The following is a 17,531-nucleotide window of genomic DNA, read 5'->3' as shown; positions in this document are numbered from 1 at the left end:
AGTAAAACAGGGTTTCGTTATCTTTTCTCCAGTGCCTCGAAAGGCGGCAGTTGTAAAATGTAGGTTGTGGTTTCGATTCGCTTTGTGTGGGCTGCCTGAGTACCAGGTGTCTAGGAGGTTGAGTTTGAACTAACCAATCTCTCCACAAATCTGATTTTAATCCCCAAGCAACCTTTAAACGATTTGCATCGCTTTATTTGCAACTGCAGTCAGTTCATCAGATAAGCAGAAACTCAGTTGCTGCGGTGCTGTTTCTAAAGTGATTTTTTTGCTGCGAATGAAAAGAGATTTTTTTTTCTGTTTAGTTTCCGATACGATTTTAGTTCTTTATCTATAAACGTGTTTTGGAATCCAGAACATTCTACTGTTTTATGAACATCAAAGAGAATCTCAAGAACGACAATTGACACAGGTGTGCCACATCAGCTACTCTCACTGACAGTTCCAAATTGTATAATTTACAAACAGCTTTGACAGACTAATATGGGCAATTCGTCATGCGCTATCACCACAGAACCGTGGAAGACAACAGATGAATCATCACAGGATTACCTTTCACTCCTTTGCCCCAGATGTCACCCGCGTCCCTATTAGATTCATTCTAAAGAATCCTGCCGAGGTCTCATTATAAATGATCTGTTAATTCCGATGGGTTTGATAACAGCAGCTACCTGGCCTATCGAAATTCTAAGCTTTGTTGTTTTCAAATAGAGATTTGAGCATCTGAAATTAGTCAACTCGAGAGTGGAACCGCCACGTAAACATCTATTTCTAGTCAAAAACTTGTAGTTATGGTTATTTCTCTATCCGCGGATTTACAGGCGCACCTGGTAATGGTAATTCCAGGGAGAGGGGAATGCGCCGGGGAATAACGGGATAACTCTGGACTATCCATAACGAGGGTGTTTGTAGCATTTCATTTGATGTCAGAGGAGCACAAAGTTAACTTCAAGATGCTCATCATTCTATACAAACCCTATGCAGGAACTGGCCCCTGAAGGCACATCACAACAAAATGACTGAAATCCAAAACAGTTTGAAGAAAGAAAAAAAAAAATAATAAAAAAAAAATATATATATATATATATATATATATATATATATATATATATATATTGTACACAAATGTCCTGCACGGAAGGAGCACCTTGACAGCTGGTGCACACGTCGGGATCAGGACGGCGATCTCGGTTTGATATCAGACACAAAAGAACAATGACGCGGCACTCCTCTCGACGATTAGGATGTTATTTTAATCTCACAGAGTAACCCTCCCTACGCGTTTCGAACCGTAGTTCCTGGTCACGGTAGATTGTTATAATGGTCCTTTTTTCATTTCTTGTCTTTATACACATGCTGCATGGTGCCATTTTGTTGCATTCTGGGTATCGTAGTTCAGAAAATATAAGCTATAAGGAATTTACATCATTCTTTTCAAAATGGCAATACCTTTGACAAAAGAGACATTTTGAATTAAACACTTAAGTATATGTGCATTATTAATTTCTGAATGCAAGGCACCTGATGCATTTAACAAAAAAATGTGTTCGTGTGTCACAAAATATGGACTGTAACTTAGTGTTAGGCATAGAATCATGGCTGAGTGCCTGTTAGTGTGCAGTGGTACCTGCACACATGTGTGTCTGTGTGGATTTAAACAAGCTTTTTCATGATTATATGGAATTCCAAGAGAGGAATGGATCACAAGTATGATGAAATGCGAATATATTTACGCAAGTTGTTATCTGATACAGTTATTGCTTAGTTTTTAGGTGCATAAAACACATGCTGTGTTATTATATGTCAATTATGTTGGGAGTATCTATAGGTGCACATGAAGTTCCTCATCCCCATTGAGGCCCAGAGGATGCTTAGTTTTGAACCTCATTATCAGTCGCGACTCCAGCCTGCGTAGTTTCTGGATACGGTTTCTACCTCGTTCACATGGAGGCACCGTCATCAGTCCTGAGTATTTTATATCCAACCACGATTTACCAACATGCAGTGACATATGTCTGGCGATTACATATGTCATGTCCAAATTTTGAATGGCACGCACATGTTCTAATATGCGTTTTTTGAGAGGGCATATTGTGCTGCCAATGTACTGTTTTCCGCAAAAGCATTGGAGTAGGTAGACCACAAAGGTTGATTCACACGTGATGGTCTCTCTTATCTGGAAACTTTTGCCTGTCGGATCTTTGATGTTTTTAAGATTTTTGCCAATCTTGCAAGCTTTGCAGGACATGCATTTGGTAAATCCCTTGGATCTTGATTGTAGCCAAGTTTCAGATTTTGTGGCTACAAAGTGACTTCGTACCAAATGATCCGAAAGATTCGGTGCTCTTTTGTAAGATATCCGCGGATGGTCATATCAATGTCAGGATCTTTCTGTAGTATGCTCCAGTATTTGCTCAGTATTTTTCTGATCTTGCAAGTTTCTTTACTGTAGGTAAGTATCAGACGTGGTTGGATATAAAATACTCAGGACTGATGACGGTGCCTCCAAGTGAACTATCTACTGGCGGTCGCCAGTAGATAGTTATAGTTAGGACCGTGTTTCCATAGGAAATCTGAAAATTCTATTTTGAATAACTTTGGCGCCGGTTGACGAATCCTCGCGAAATTTTCAAAACTAATGGGGCGCTCCGCTCAGCTCCTACCCTGAAAGTCTCGGGGCGATTCGTCAAGTGGGGGCCGAGAAAAAAGGGGGGTCCCAAAACGCTTTTTCCCCATGCATTTTCCCATAGGACCTTTAGTCGAAGGTACAGCCCGAACGGCTGAACAGAATTACTTGAAATTTGGCAGAGAGGTAGTCCTCAGGTCAGGGAAGTGCCTTTTGCAGGTCTGGTGTCAATCTGTTCAGTAGTTCCTGAGAAAATAGCATTTAAAAGCATATAAATATCTATAAGCGTGTACCGTGCGCGCACCGTGCGCGCACCGTGCGAGCACCCTAACGTGCGCGAGCGTAATTCTGATTGGTGGTTACATGTTAGTCAACGTTCGAATCGGTCGAAATCAGGAAGTGTGGGCCGCCATTTTATTTGGCGGCACAGTGAAAAACTAAAAAAAACCATTTAATACGTAGTTTATTGTAAAATAAATATATAAAAACATAATAATACATACATAACTTCGCATTTAAAAAAACGTACAAATTCACTGAAAAAACCATAGGTTTCATACACGTTATAGTTAGGAATTAGCATTTAAAAAACCTTGCAAATTCACTTAAAAACCATAGGTTTCACACATGTTATAGTAAGGTGGATATTTCACTCGTAAAAAACCAATGAAATTCCCCCGTTATAGTTAGTTCAGATAACTATAACTCGCGCGACCGCCACTCTATCACAAGGATGATGTCATCAGTGATGTCATCAGTGATGTCATGAGTGATGTCACTGACCATGTCATGAGTGATGTAATATGTGACGTCATCAGCAGTGCATTGCGGGCGCGCGAGTTATAGTTATCTGAACTAACTATAACGGGGGGATTTCATTGGTTTTTTACGAGTGAAATATCCACCTAACTATAACATGTGTGAAACCTATGGTTTTTTAAGTGAATATATATATATATATATATACACACACACACACACACACACACACACACCAAGGTGTGTTGAAGTATGAGTGGGTGTATGAGTGTCTGAATAGATGATATAGTAGGTGCGTGACTGGCTGTATAAGTGAGTGATTAAACCTGTGTTGCTGAATGCCTGGGTTAGTGAGTAAACTGTGTAAATGTCAGTATCAGTCTGTCAGTTGGTGTATAAGCGGCTGCATGGGTTGGTGTGTAGCTACATGAGTGTCTATATGGGTAATTGCTTTGTTGTCTGAGTATCAGTACGAGTGCCTGAGTATCTGTGTGTGTGGGTGGGGGATGTGTGACTTTGTGCATAGATGTGGGTGTGTGTGTAATTCACTGGGTGTATGGGTTCAAGAGTGTATCTGTGAAGGGCTTTATGTATGGGTGAGTGTGTGTATAGGTGTGTTGGTGAGTGAATAGATGTCTCAGTGGTACATGTGTGAGTAACTACATATGTGAAAGGCATTATATTTAAGTGTTGGAGTATATAAATCACTATATATGAGTGATTGTGAGAGGGGCTGTATGGATGAGTGTGGTTGTATAAGTGAATAAGTATGTGTTACTATCTGTATAAATAAGTGAGGTGGTGTGTGGATAACTGTATAGGTGTGTAAACGGAAGTGTTATTGATTCTTTGCATGATTGACTAGGTGTGTGAGTAACTCTATGGATGAGTGGTGGTGTATGGGTGTCTGTATAGGTATGTGAGTGCGTATGATAGTGCTGTATTGATCAGTGACTGCATGTATGAGTGACGGTATGGGTGAATGAGTGGATGAATGTGTAGAGCTAGAAATCAGTGAGTGGGTATGTAGTAACTGGTATTGGTGTGTCTATGGTTTCAAAAATGGTAGTCTGTATTTTAAAGTGGGTATATCAAAGGTTATATTAGACTGTGAGGAGGTGCATCAGATTATCACGTGGATGATGTCATCACTGATGTCATCAGTGAAGTCATTTGAGATGTCATCAGTGATGTCACTGACCATGTCATGAATGATGTAATATGTGACATCATTAGCAGTGCATTGCGAGGGCGCGAGTTATGGTCCAACTAAATATAACGTCCTGAAACCTGTGATTTTTTATGTGAATTTCCACGTTTTTTTAAAGGATAATTTCTAACTATAACTTTCCTGAAACCTATGGTTTTCTCAGTGAATATATATATATATATATATATATATATATATATATATATATATATATATATATATATCTATATATTCACTGAAAAAAACATAGGTTTCAGGGGTGTTATAGTTAGCTGGACTTTTCCCTCGTACAAAACCCTAGAAATTCCCCTGTTATAGTTAGTTCAGCTAACTATAACTCGCGCCCCCGCAATGCACTGCTGATGACGTCACATATTACATCACTCATGACATGGTCAGTGACATCACTGATGACATCACTGATGACATCTCAAATGACATCACTGATGACATCACTGATGACATCATCCATTGAGTATGTGTTTCTGAACAGTTTTAATATGTTTAATATATATATAGGGAAAGGCCTGTTGAAAAATAAGTGGGTGTACAAGTGTGTGAATGGATGATTTTCTATGTGCGTAACTGAGTCTATAAGTGAGTCATTAAATGTATCTTACTGCAGACTAGTGACTAAACTGTGTTAACGTCTGTATGTGTCTGTGTGTTGGTGTATAAGTGGCTGCATGGGTTTGTGAATAGCTATATGAGTGTCTATATGGGTTATTGATTGGTTGTCTGAGTATCTGTATGGGTGCCTGAGTGTTTGTGTGGGTAGGGTGTGTGTGACTCTGTGACTAGATGTGTGAGTGGGTGATTCAGTGGGTGCATGGTTTTAAGAGTGCATCTCTGATGGACTGTATGGTTGGGTGAGTGTATGTATGGGTGTGTTAGTGATTGAATGTATATCTTAGTTGTACATGTGTCAGTAACTACATATGTGAAACGCAGTGTATATGTGTGTAAGAGTATATAACTATCTACATATGATAGTGTGTGATTTTGGGAGTGGCTGTATGCGCCATAGTGCAGGGATATCTGTGTCATGTGCTGTTTGTTTTTCTGCAGGAAGACACAGAATTTGTTAGTATTTTTATGAGTAAGTGAACTTGAGTGTGTTTAACTGTATAGGTGAGTAAATTGGACTGTGATTAATTATTTGCATGACTGACTAGATGTGTCAGTACCTCAATGGATGATTGGCGGTGTGTGAGTTCTATATAGGTGTATAAATGCACAGAGTGACTGTAAGTATGAGTGACTGTACAGGTGAGTGAGTGGACATGTATGTAGACCTAAAAGTCAATGAGTGGGTGTGTAGTTATTGGTATTGGAGTATCTATGGTTGTCAAAATGGCCGTTTGAAATTTTGAGTCGTTGTATCAAAGGTTACATTAGGGTGTGAGAAGATGCACTAATTTATCACATGGATGACGTCATCAGTGATGTCATCAGTGTTGTCACTGACCATGTCATGAGTGATGTAATATGTGACGTCATCAGCAGTGCATTGCGGGGGCGCAAGTTATAGTTAGCTGAACTAACTATAACAGGGGAATTTCTAGGGTTTTGTACGAGGGAAATGTCCAGCTAACTAGAACACCCCTGAAACCTATGTTTTTTTCAGTGAATTTCTAAGGTTTTTTAAATGCCAATTCCTAACTATAACGCCCCTGAAACCTTTGTTTTTTTCAGTGAATTTCAAAGGTTTTTTAAATGCCAATTCCTAACTTTAACGTGCATGAAACCTATGTTTTTTTCAGTGAATTTCAAAGGTTTTTTTAAATGCTAATTCCTATCTATAACTTATCTCTGAAGATATCATGTTTAATGATTTTGATTGGATTTCTATATTTTTCAAATTCAGTGTGTCAATTTCATTAATTATCTTTTTTTAAAATACTTTTTTATCACCATTTTTTAAACTTATTTTTTCAATTAATTCTTTTAAAAATTAAAAAATATTATTTGAACTTAATGGGTTTTTCAAACATATTTTTTTATATTTTTCAAAATATGTTTTTAACTATATGTGCAAAACTGTATTTTATATATTTTTGTCAATGTTTTTAGATCCGCGCACCCTATGCGCACCGTTCTCCATCCTATCGCGTTGGATGCACGGATCCTCTCGCGGTGGGTTCGCGGATCCAAGGGAAAAAAAATGAAATTGTTGAGAGATAAAGATTAAGCTTAAGTGTTTTGTTCTTGAGTGTCTCTAAAAAGAGCCGTTGTGTTCATTGAGAGTTTTTGGTAAACTCCTAGGGATAGTGGTGCTTGTCTAGAATCACACTGTGAGTCTGTGTGCATTTGGGAACCACTGTGAGAGAAGCGTTTGGTAACATTGTGTATTTGCTGACAGATAACTGTTTTAAAACCTGTCATGTTGTGAAGTTTTAGTAGCATTATAAGACAGTTATGGTTTATGCTTTGAGTAAATGAGTCAGGCTTTGACACAAAAGTGCAGTCTTGAAATATGTACTGGTCCGATCATTTTTGTCCACAGATTGAGAAAGCTAGGAAACATGTGAATAAATCGGTTTCTGCTTTTCTCCGAGACTATAGAATGGGGTCCATTTACAATAACAATCTGCGCTTTCATATGCAAGAGATGTATAGGAGAGATGGAGTACACTTTACTGATGAAGGAAACAGAGTCTTCCTCAACAACTTTAGACTCTGTATAGGTACTTACTTATAAGTACCAAAAACTCTCAATGAACACAACGGCTCTTTTTAGAGTCACTCAAGAACAAAACACTTAAGGTTAATCTTCATCTCCCAACAATTTCATTTTTTTTCCCTTGGATCCGCGAACCCACCGCGAGAGGATCCGTGCATCCAACGAGATAGGATGCGCGCACCGTGCGCGCATTTCGCAGTTTCTTTTTTTTTTTTTTAAAAAAGGGGGCCCCAGAGGGTCCTTCTGGGACCCCCTAAGCACCTCTAGAGGGTCAAAGTATTTCCACTCTGCCCCTTTATATGTTTTACACACTTTTTCCCCTTGCTTCTTCAGCCTCGCTTCTACCGAGGCAGAAAATGGCCGCCAACAGTTCCTGGTTTCGAATGTAGAGAGACACTCGACAGCCAATTAGCATTCAGCGCGCGATCGGGAGGGTGCGCGCTCGGTTCGGGGAGGATGCGCTTACGGTGCGGGTACGGTCCGCGGATCCTCCGCGGCCATAGATATCACTAACTTTTTTACCCTAATTTTCTCAGGAACTACTGAACAGATTCACACCATATATGCAAAAGGCACGAGTCCGAACTGAGGACTAGCTCTTTGCCAAATTTGGTGTCATGCCGTTCAGCGGTTCGGGCTGTAGCTGCGACAACAGATCCTATGGGAAATTGCATGGGGGAAACGTGTTTTGGGACCCCCCTTTTTTCTCGGCCCCCACTTGACGGATCACCGCAAAACTTTCAGGGTAGGAGCGGAGCGGAGCTGGCCAAAAGTTTGGAAAATTTCGCGAGGATTCGTCAACCGGCGCCAGACTTATTGGGAATAGAATGTTGCGGATTTCCTATGGAAAATAGGTCCTAACTATAACTATCTACTGGCGAGTAGATAATATATATATTATGTTAATATATTTTATATCGCACATGAATCACCCCGGGAAGAGAACCTTGAAAAAGAAATCCTTCCTCATACCTCTTTATCCTTACTAAATCTACCTTGGCAAACGGGACAGTCTGGCTATTCCAAATGTAAGCGATCCACACTGTAATAATTTCAGACAGATGGAGCTCAATCTGTTTATGGAGGGGCAGAATACAGTTGAAAGACAAAAAGCCCAAGAACCAACTACTTAGTCTCAGGTGTTAAGTAGTTGCACTAAAACACTTAAATAAAGAGGCTGGAAGCTACGTGCCCAGATTAATTGAAAAGGTATTTCCTTTGCGAATGAGATCTGGGACAGAGAATGAAGGAAATATCTAGTAATATATTTCCTGTCACCATTCACTTGTCTAGGAGACAATTCACATTTCTGGCATCTTTTTATTAGTTGTGCTAGGGGTTGTAGAGAAATCAAACAAAATGTTTGAGAAAGATAAGCTACTTCTTTCCCTGTATTCCTACCTACCATCATGGGTATTCACTGTAGTCATGAATACAGACTATCTCTTTGTGGATAGTCCACAATTAAGTGGAGAAGAAATTAGTTACTTACCTGTAACTCCAGTTCTCCAACATTGGTATCTTTTATATTTCATATGCCTGAATCATTCCCCGTCGTCAGGATGGGAATCTCCAGTCCAAGAAAAATAGTAGTATACAGTGTAAAATATACTGCATACAATATATATATAGGCTGTCCGGTTTTAGGTTTAAACCTATAATAACTGCTAAAACCCCACCGGAAGGTAAATACCTCTCATAAGTTTTAACATATAAACACTGAAAAACCCCTGCACAAGCCCAAACTGAATGCCATTCAAAGAAAGGAAAAGAAGAGTGAAAGAGTCCATTTTATTTCTTCCTGAAGGGGCCAATACAATGTAACTTTGTTAGTTAAGGTTGCAGTAATAAAGACTGGGCTAACATTATTCTGCTTGAGTTTTGTTGTTTAGGGATGTCACTAAAATATTGTTTCTTCTTTCTTTTTAGTTTTGTGGTCTTTGATCTAAAGATACAGGGGTTAGAAGCATGTTTTAGGTGTTGTTTGTTTATTTTATAAAATGTAGAGAATCAGGAAATATCAAAATCATATTTCATTTTTTGGCTATGTTTGAGTCTTTCACTGACAGGAAAAATATAGGTTTCATAAGAATCTTTCCCAATATGTACCATCACATTTACCCACAGAGAATGGGGAAAGACCCTTGATACATCAGCACCCTTTTCTAGTGAGTCAGTATTGATAGTAGGGGAATTGCCAAACTCCCCAGGCTTTAAACATTCAATGCAAGGTATAGTGACCAGTATATGTGAAAAGAGTGCAGTTGCAAAGCATCTGGGATACTGGTAAAACATGACACTAGACTTTTGGAAAACATGGAACGCAGTTTCACTTGGAATGCTGCTGCAAAAAGTTCTTACAAAGTTCAACAAAGATTGGAGTGATTTTGTTTGTATTTGCAGTGATTCAGCTACATATATGAAAAAGTTGTGTGATGACCTGTAAAAATCGATACATCAGCTGAAGTGCTTCCTTGTAAGAGATCCTTGCCACTTGTTAGGTGGTGTGCTGAAAGCATCTTTACAATCTTCAGAGTTAATGAAAAATTCTATTGACTTTTGAGTCCATTCTGGTGCACTGTTTTGTTATGCACGGAAACTAAAACGCAAATATTTCTCCTTTTGTGCTTTGTGTGGCATCAGAAAGAGAGTCATCCCAACTGTGTCACTTAGCTGGTGGTTCTCAGTCCTAGAGGTCATGAATGCTATATTATCCATGTGGCAACTGTTTACAGAACTTTTGCTGAATGATGATGCCAAAGGCAAGAAATGTGAGGATATTTAGTCACATATTAATAGTGATTTGAAAAAAAGTACACTCTACTGCATTCTTAGATTTGTACAGGAAAACATGACTGCTGTAGTGCACATAATAAAAGAAACTAGAGTTTGAATACAAACACCCTTGTCTACCAAGTGTTCAGCATAATTGATGTAGATGTGAAAAATCTCCTTGAGAGTAGGCTGGGTGAAACTTTTAGTGACTTTGGCACTGCAACATATTCCATGTTAGAGTGCTTGCCACTTGGTAAGCATAGAAATGTTGAGGAGCAATTCAGGAACTTTTATTTAACAATGTAGAAGAATTAGCCCTTCACCAACCATGGCATTTGAAGTCAATGAAGCCTCATTGTGGTACTCTGCATAAGTTATAGATCCCTACCGTAAAGGGAAATTTTCTCCGGAGTTTCAAAAGTGCTGCCTCATTTTTGACTGCTTCAATAACTCTGAGGGCATATGTGTCCAGTTCAACGCATATGTTGCAGAACCTGTTGCAGAGAATCACAATCTTCAATTGCACAAGGTCAGTGGCCGGAGTTAGCAAATTGTATACTGGCTATTTTGACGTTGCATGTCCCAAGTGCCAATGTTGAGAGGGCCTTTTCACAGATAAAAGGTTACATGGGAAGGAAAGTGCGAGCGTGCATGACCTAAGACTTACTGAAGAAGTATTGTATGGTGTTCTACGATAAGTTTGATTTGTAAAAATGTATTTGGACTTCATTTACACTGTACGTACAGTGTCTATATACAGTGCACTATCAGTGCAGAAAGCAAGCAATAATATAAGCAAAAGTTCCATAAACACCGGAAAAACACTGTTTCTGTGATTTTTAATGGCATGAAAATGAGTAACCACTGATAACCACTGTTTTTTTTAACGTACTAGAATCTCTTGAAAACACTGGAAAAAATCCAACAGAATTTACCAAAAATAGAAATTGAAAACAGGAAAGTAAGTATATAGTGTAAAATGGACATAGGCCTGAAACAACATGGTATGTTTAGTAACACATGCACCTCATTTGAAAGAACCTAAACTTAATTCACCAAGTGAGAAGGAAGCTTATGCTCTCCTACTCCCCCTAGAGGCCACCATAGCTCAGATTTCAAAGCACGAAGGTAAGAATGAAAATGATGAACCTCTGAACAGGGATGAGGGAGGATCGCATGTAAATATATAAAAGATACCAATGTTGGATAACTGGGGTTACAGGCAACTAACTAATTTCTTCTCCAACATTAGATCTTTTATAAATTTTCACAGGCTTGAATCAAAATAGCAAGCAGTACACATTATAAAATACAATAAAGAGAGAAGCAGGCTCATCTTTAATGAAACAGGTTTCTCAGGACTGCCTCTCCCACTGCTGCATCAGCTTCTGCATCCACGTCTAGGCAGCAATGCCTGCTCCTCCAGCTGGCTGCACAGCAGATGCCTTTAGAAGGCACGCCCGCATAGAGAACTCCAGTTGAAGCCATGCCCATGGTGGAATGCACCCTCACTCTTCCCTGGATAAAACACTTGGCTTTAGTATGACAGAAAGCAATACAGGCTGGGGGCCAATGAGCTAGCTATTGCCTGTTTTAACAGGGCTCAACCTCTTCATGGAAGACCAAATGATACAAATAGCTGGTATCATGTCCATATGCCATTTGTTTTTTATATATAGAATTTGAGACATCAACACAAGGCTGGAGAATGTAATGATCGTTCTGATGTTGAAGATGGATTGGGAAAGAAGATCCTAAGAATGATAGCTACATTTAAATGGAAATCACTAGACACCTTAGGAATGAATTTAGGATTGGTTCTGAGTATCACTTTGTCCTTAGTGAACCGGAGAAAAGGTTCGCTGATGGTAAATGCCTAGATCTCTCTCACTCTCCTCGCATATGTCAGAGCCAGGAGTAGTGCTGTTTTCCAAGAAACACATTTTAGGACTGCTTTATGTATAGGCTTTGAAAGGGGTTAACATCAGCTGACTGAGGACTGTATTAAGTAACCATGGAACTGGAGGATGTCGAAGAGGTGGAAGGGCCCTTTCATAAACTGTCTAATGATCCTTTGGGAAAACATCATAGCAATCGATGAATCAATCCTTCTAAACCTTGAGGTTGCAGCCAGATGGACCTTAACTAAAGAATATTTGAGGCCACTCTTGGCCAAACTTAACAAATATGGAAGGATCTGAGAACGCTTTAGTTGAAGTGGAAGATGACTGTTATTCCTGCAACATACACAGAAATGCTTTCATTTAGCGCTGTAAGTCTTATTGGTCGCTGGAGCTCGAGCCTACGCCAGACTCTGTTTATACTCCCACTATAGATTCAAATGGCCAAATCCTAGGTGGCCTGGCACTTCGCTGTCATGTTCAGAGACTTAAGTTCAAGGTGGGGAATCTCTCCATGATGTCTGAACAATATTCTGGGATGCACCCTCAAAGGATTGGCTAGAAGTGATTCCAACCGCACACTGGAGTAATGAGGATCGGAGTGCAATGGTCTATCCTCGTCTTAATCAACACCCTGGGGATCAGGGAAAAAAGAGAAAAGGCAGAGGCAAATATCTTGGGCCAAATGCTTGAAAGAGCATTGCCCATCGTTCCTGGGTTCCAAAACCTGCTTGCGAAGCACAGGCATTTCCTGTTGTTCGGATTAGCAAACAGATCGATTGTGGGGTGACCCCACTGATTGAAAATGTAATCCAACTGTTTCTGTGATTCGTGACAATCCGACATTTGCCAGCTGAGTACATCCGCCTGCTCAATCTGACAGCCTAGCAAATGTTTCACAGCAATGTCTATCCTGTGAGAAACTGCCAAGTTTCACAGCAGCTGAGCTTCTTCTGAAAGGATTTTGGACCATGTTACTCCTTGCAGAGCCATGTAGAACATGGATGCTGTGTTGTCTGCTCTGACTAGGACTGGTTGACCCGCCATTCTTTGTGGGAACGCTTCTAAATCTAGTATTATGGCGCAAGATCCAAGACACTGATGTGGAGCCTATTCTCTGTAGCTGACCAGAGGCCTCTGGTTGAAAGCTCTTGCAGGTGAGCTCTCCATCAATCCATGGACACATCAATGGTGAATAATAACCTCTCTGTTATTGGCAGAAAAAAAATACCTGCATTTAGGTTTGATGGAATTCTCCACCACATTAGAGCTTGTTTTAAGCACCTTATGACACAACCCATATCTTCCCATGACCCTTCCACTGGTTTCCATTACAAATACAGCTCTTGCTGTCCGGGTCTCGTACAAAGCCTGTAAAACGAAATCAGGCCTATACATGATGCCATCAAGCCTATCAGGGACTTATATTGCCTCACTGTGATTGACTGTTTTCCAGCAACAGTCTTCACCATTGTCTGTAACTTTCTCACTCTTCTGCTGATGGAAAGGCGTTTCCCAACTGTGTGTCGCGTATCGCTCCCAGAAACTGAATCTTTGTGTGAGGTTCCAACAATGATTTTTCTCTGTTCAAAGGGAGACCTAATATGTGGAAGAGATTTATACAAGTATTCATGGAAGCTTTTGCTCTTTCCTTTATTATTATTATTATTATAATTAAATTTATAAGGCGCGACAGCTACCCAAAAAGGGTTTCCCGGCGCCAATTGTAGGCTGTGGGACTGTCCTTGGAGACAGTGCCTGCGGGGCAGACAGTGAAGGAGCGTAGGTCCATGAATACTGAGAGTCTGGACTGTGTTGTACAGGCCACTTGGGGAAATTTACCAGCCACGCATGGAGAAAGGTTAATTGGGGTCTACGAAGCCTCTGGGTGATAAGTAGACATCTGTCCTTCTGAAGAGGAATGTGAGGAAGCCCCTGATGTTGCTTCTGAAAATTGCTTGACGTAGAGTGGAGTTTCGACGTCAGCATCTGTAACGTTGAATGGCGGTGCAACGTTGACATAGCAGTGGGTGAATCTTGCCTTGACATCGAGCAACAAGGTGCTGCTGTCGACGGAGGCATCGTAGGCGAGGTATGCTTTGACATGGAGTGGCGGTGTGAGACCATAGATGGGGTCTTCGGCGCCGAAGTGAGCCTCGATGTTGATATGCTGCCATCGACTGAATTCCTCTCGACAGGTCCTGCCTCGACGTCGACCAGTGGTGTACTGCTGTTGACGGAGACTTCTCCCTTGATGTGTGTCTTGATGTCGAGTGGCGGTGAGACAACGACGGAATCCTTTTCTGCAACATGTGCTACGACGTCTTATGGCAGTGTGTCACCATCGATGGAGACCCCTCAGGCATTGAGTCTCCTGACGTTGGTGGTCTTTGCTTCAATGCCGATGGAGGCATTGAAGGCAAAGTGTGCCTCGACTCTGAAGGCACTTTCGACATCTATCTTGACTCCGACAGGAAACAGATAGGTATTTTCCTACTTATAGATGTGGATTTTGTTCGCTGTTTTTGTTGACTTTCTAGAGATTGCCTGCTGCACACTGTCTTGCAAAGTGAGGGTATCTCCTTGGAGGAACATGGGTGAAGTCCTCCTGATGATCCAGTTTCTGCCTCTCTCCTGTAAGCCATGGAGATGGATTTTCTATTGTCTTTTAAAAATCTGTATGAGGCACGTCACAGGCAGATGTACGATGCAGACTGAATGAGGATCAGTCTGTGCCTTCTTTTTGCCACAAGCAGGACACTTGAAAAAATGCAGGCATTTTTTAAAGGAAAAAAAAAATAATCCTGTCAGGAAACTATTACTCTTCAATGTAATTGAAGAAAGACATCGAGTGAAGTGAAGATAATTCTCTTTTGAAAATAATTTTCACCAAAAAGCCAAAAAATAGGAGAAATCAGTGCTCCAGGATCCTCAACGAAGGAGGCGGAAAGAAATCCGAACCTAACTGTCACCCAGATGCGGCTCCTCTGTAATGGCGGAGGAGCGTCGCCCCACTGCGAGCAGATGATGAATGAAATGATAATAAAACAAAGTTATTATATTTTATTTATCACTGTCTGACTGAGCACCGATGGAGTAGTCTGGGGGGGATGGGCCATGGCAGGGAGAAGTGGTGGGCACTTGTAAGTCGGCATGTCGGTTTGGCCAGCTGTTTAGCAGCCTCCAACCCGATCTGTGTTGAACAGCCAGGTGAAGGAACGGCACAGGCTCCCTGTGCCTGAGCAAGCGTCAAATCAGCCCACTCAGGCTAATCCTGGCGCTTCTCTTATGCAAGGTATAGCATGAGAGCAGCATCTGGATTGGGTGGGGAGCCTGTGCTTTGAGGCCCATGGACTGTCGGTAGCAGAGGAGCACCGTGGCGGCTTGCAGCAGCAGGTAAGTCAGTCTTTTTATTTATTTTTTATTCCCCCCAGAGCCACCCCACCACTTTAGATTGGCAGCAGCAGCCACTGCTGTCATGACGGGATACAAGAGGTCCTGGAGGTCTTAAAGGAACGGTGCCAGTGTTTGCTTGCTATGCTTTGAATTCAGCCCATTGACTAACAATGCCTTTGCATTTCCTTGCAGTTTTTCACTCAATAAAGGCCATGTTTTGTACCTTATGCTCTCTTTTTCTGGTGTACAGAAATGTTTGAGTCCGGTGAGAGGTTCATTACATAAAAACCCAATGCAAATAGGGCGTTTTGAACCTTAAGTTAGGTTGTGTGTGTGTGTGTGTATATGTATAGCTCCGAATCCGCCGTTCCGCGGCGGGCCCCCTCCGCGACCGAGCAGGCCGCTCAAATACAAAACCACACAGTTGCCCATGAGGAGGAGGCCTCTCAAGCTGTTGACTTCTCCCAATGAAGAGGGGCAATGAGAAGAGGCAGGCACCCAATGCTGGCAATCCACGGCCAACGCGTTTCGGGCTCGCGCCCTTGATCACTGGCCACACGAAGCAAAACAAACACGAAGGATGCAGTCCTTAATTTTATTTCAAATAAGCCCCGCCCACTGGCCTCCGGGCATGCTGGTAAAGGTAGTCCTGCAATATCTAACCACAGTGGGTCTTCGTGTTGCTCCGTCATTGTTAAAATTATAAAATCACCCCAGTGGGTTTTGCAGAGTTGTCTGTGTCTCTCCCCATGTCAATAGTTCACCTCTGCATAGAGCACCAGCTCGTCATAAGCACTCCGGTCGTCCGGCGCTCCGAATCCGCCGTTCCGCGGCGGGCCCCCTCCGCGACCGAGCAGGCCGCTCAAATACAAAACCACACAGTTGCCCATGAGGAGGAGGCCTCTCAAGCTGTTGACTTCTCCCAATGAAGAGGGGCAATGAGAAGAGGCAGGCACCCAATGCTGGCAATCCACGGCCAACGCGTTTCGGGCTCGCGCCCTTGATCACTGGCCACACGAAGCAAAACAAACACGAAGGATGCAGTCCTTAATTTTATTTCAAATAAGCCCCGCCCACTGGCCTCCGGGCATGCTGGTAAAGGTAGTCCTGCAATATCTAACCACAGTGGGTCTTCGTGTTGCTCCGTCATTGTTAAAATTATAAAATCACCCCAGTGGGTTTTGCAGAGTTGTCTGTGTCTCTCCCCATGTCAATAGTTCACCTCTGCATAGAGCACCAGCTCGTCATAAGCACTCCGGTCGTCCGGCGCTCCGAATCCGCCGTTCCGCGGCGGGCCCCCTCCGCGACCGAGCAGGCCGCTCAAATACAAAACCACACAGTTGCCCATGAGGAGGAGGCCTCTCAAGCTGTTGACTTCTCCCAATGAAGAGGGGCAATGAGAAGAGGCAGGCACCCAATGCTGGCAATCCACGGCCAACGCGTTTCGGGCTCGCGCCCTTGATCACTGGCCACACGAAGCAAAACAAACACGAAGGATGCAGTCCTTAATTTTATTTCAAATAAGCCCCGCCCACTGGCCTCCGGGCATGCTGGTAAAGGTAGTCCTGCAATATCTAACCACAGTGGGTCTTCGTGTTGCTCCGTCATTGTTAAAATTATAAAATCACCCCAGTGGGTTTTGCAGAGTTGTCTGTGTCTCTCCCCATGTCAATAGTTCACCTCTGCATAGAGCACCAGCTCGTCATAAGCACTCCGGTCGTCCGGCGCTCCGAATCCGCCGTTCCGCGGCGGGCCCCCTCCGCGACCGAGCAGGCCGCTCAAATACAAAACCACACAGTTGCCCATGAGGAGGAGGCCTCTCAAGCTGTTGACTTCTCCCAATGAAGAGGGGCAATGAGAAGAGGCAGGCACCCAATGCTGGCAATCCACGGCCAACGCGTTTCGGGCTCGCGCCCTTGATCACTGGCCACACGAAGCAAAACAAACACGAAGGATGCAGTCCTTAATTTTATTTCAAATAAGCCCCGCCCACTGGCCTCCGGGCATGCTGGTAAAGGTAGTCCTGCAATATCTAACCACAGTGGGTCTTCGTGTTGCTCCGTCATTGTTAAAATTATAAAATCACCCCAGTGGGTTTTGCAGAGTTGTCTGTGTCTCTCCCCATGTCAATAGTTCACCTCTGCATAGAGCACCAGCTCGTCATAAGCACTCCGGTCGTCC

The 17,531-nt window shown here is 42.2% G+C and overlaps 1 protein-coding gene across 2 annotated transcripts in view; it reads right to left on the bottom strand.

Moving 5' to 3' along the window:
• Window positions 1-17,531, bottom strand: part of EVI5L (ecotropic viral integration site 5 like) — a 1,383,225-nt gene that overhangs the window by 310,147 nt on the left and 1,055,547 nt on the right. The window lies entirely within an intron of this gene.

The sequence above is a fragment of the Triturus cristatus genome, chromosome 4_1, assembly GCF_964204655.1.
Source record: "Triturus cristatus chromosome 4_1, aTriCri1.1, whole genome shotgun sequence".
Classification (NCBI taxonomy): Eukaryota; Metazoa; Chordata; class Amphibia; order Caudata; family Salamandridae; genus Triturus; species Triturus cristatus.
The sequence above is the reverse complement of the archived record's forward strand: the minus strand, read 5'-3'. Positions and strand labels throughout refer to the sequence as shown.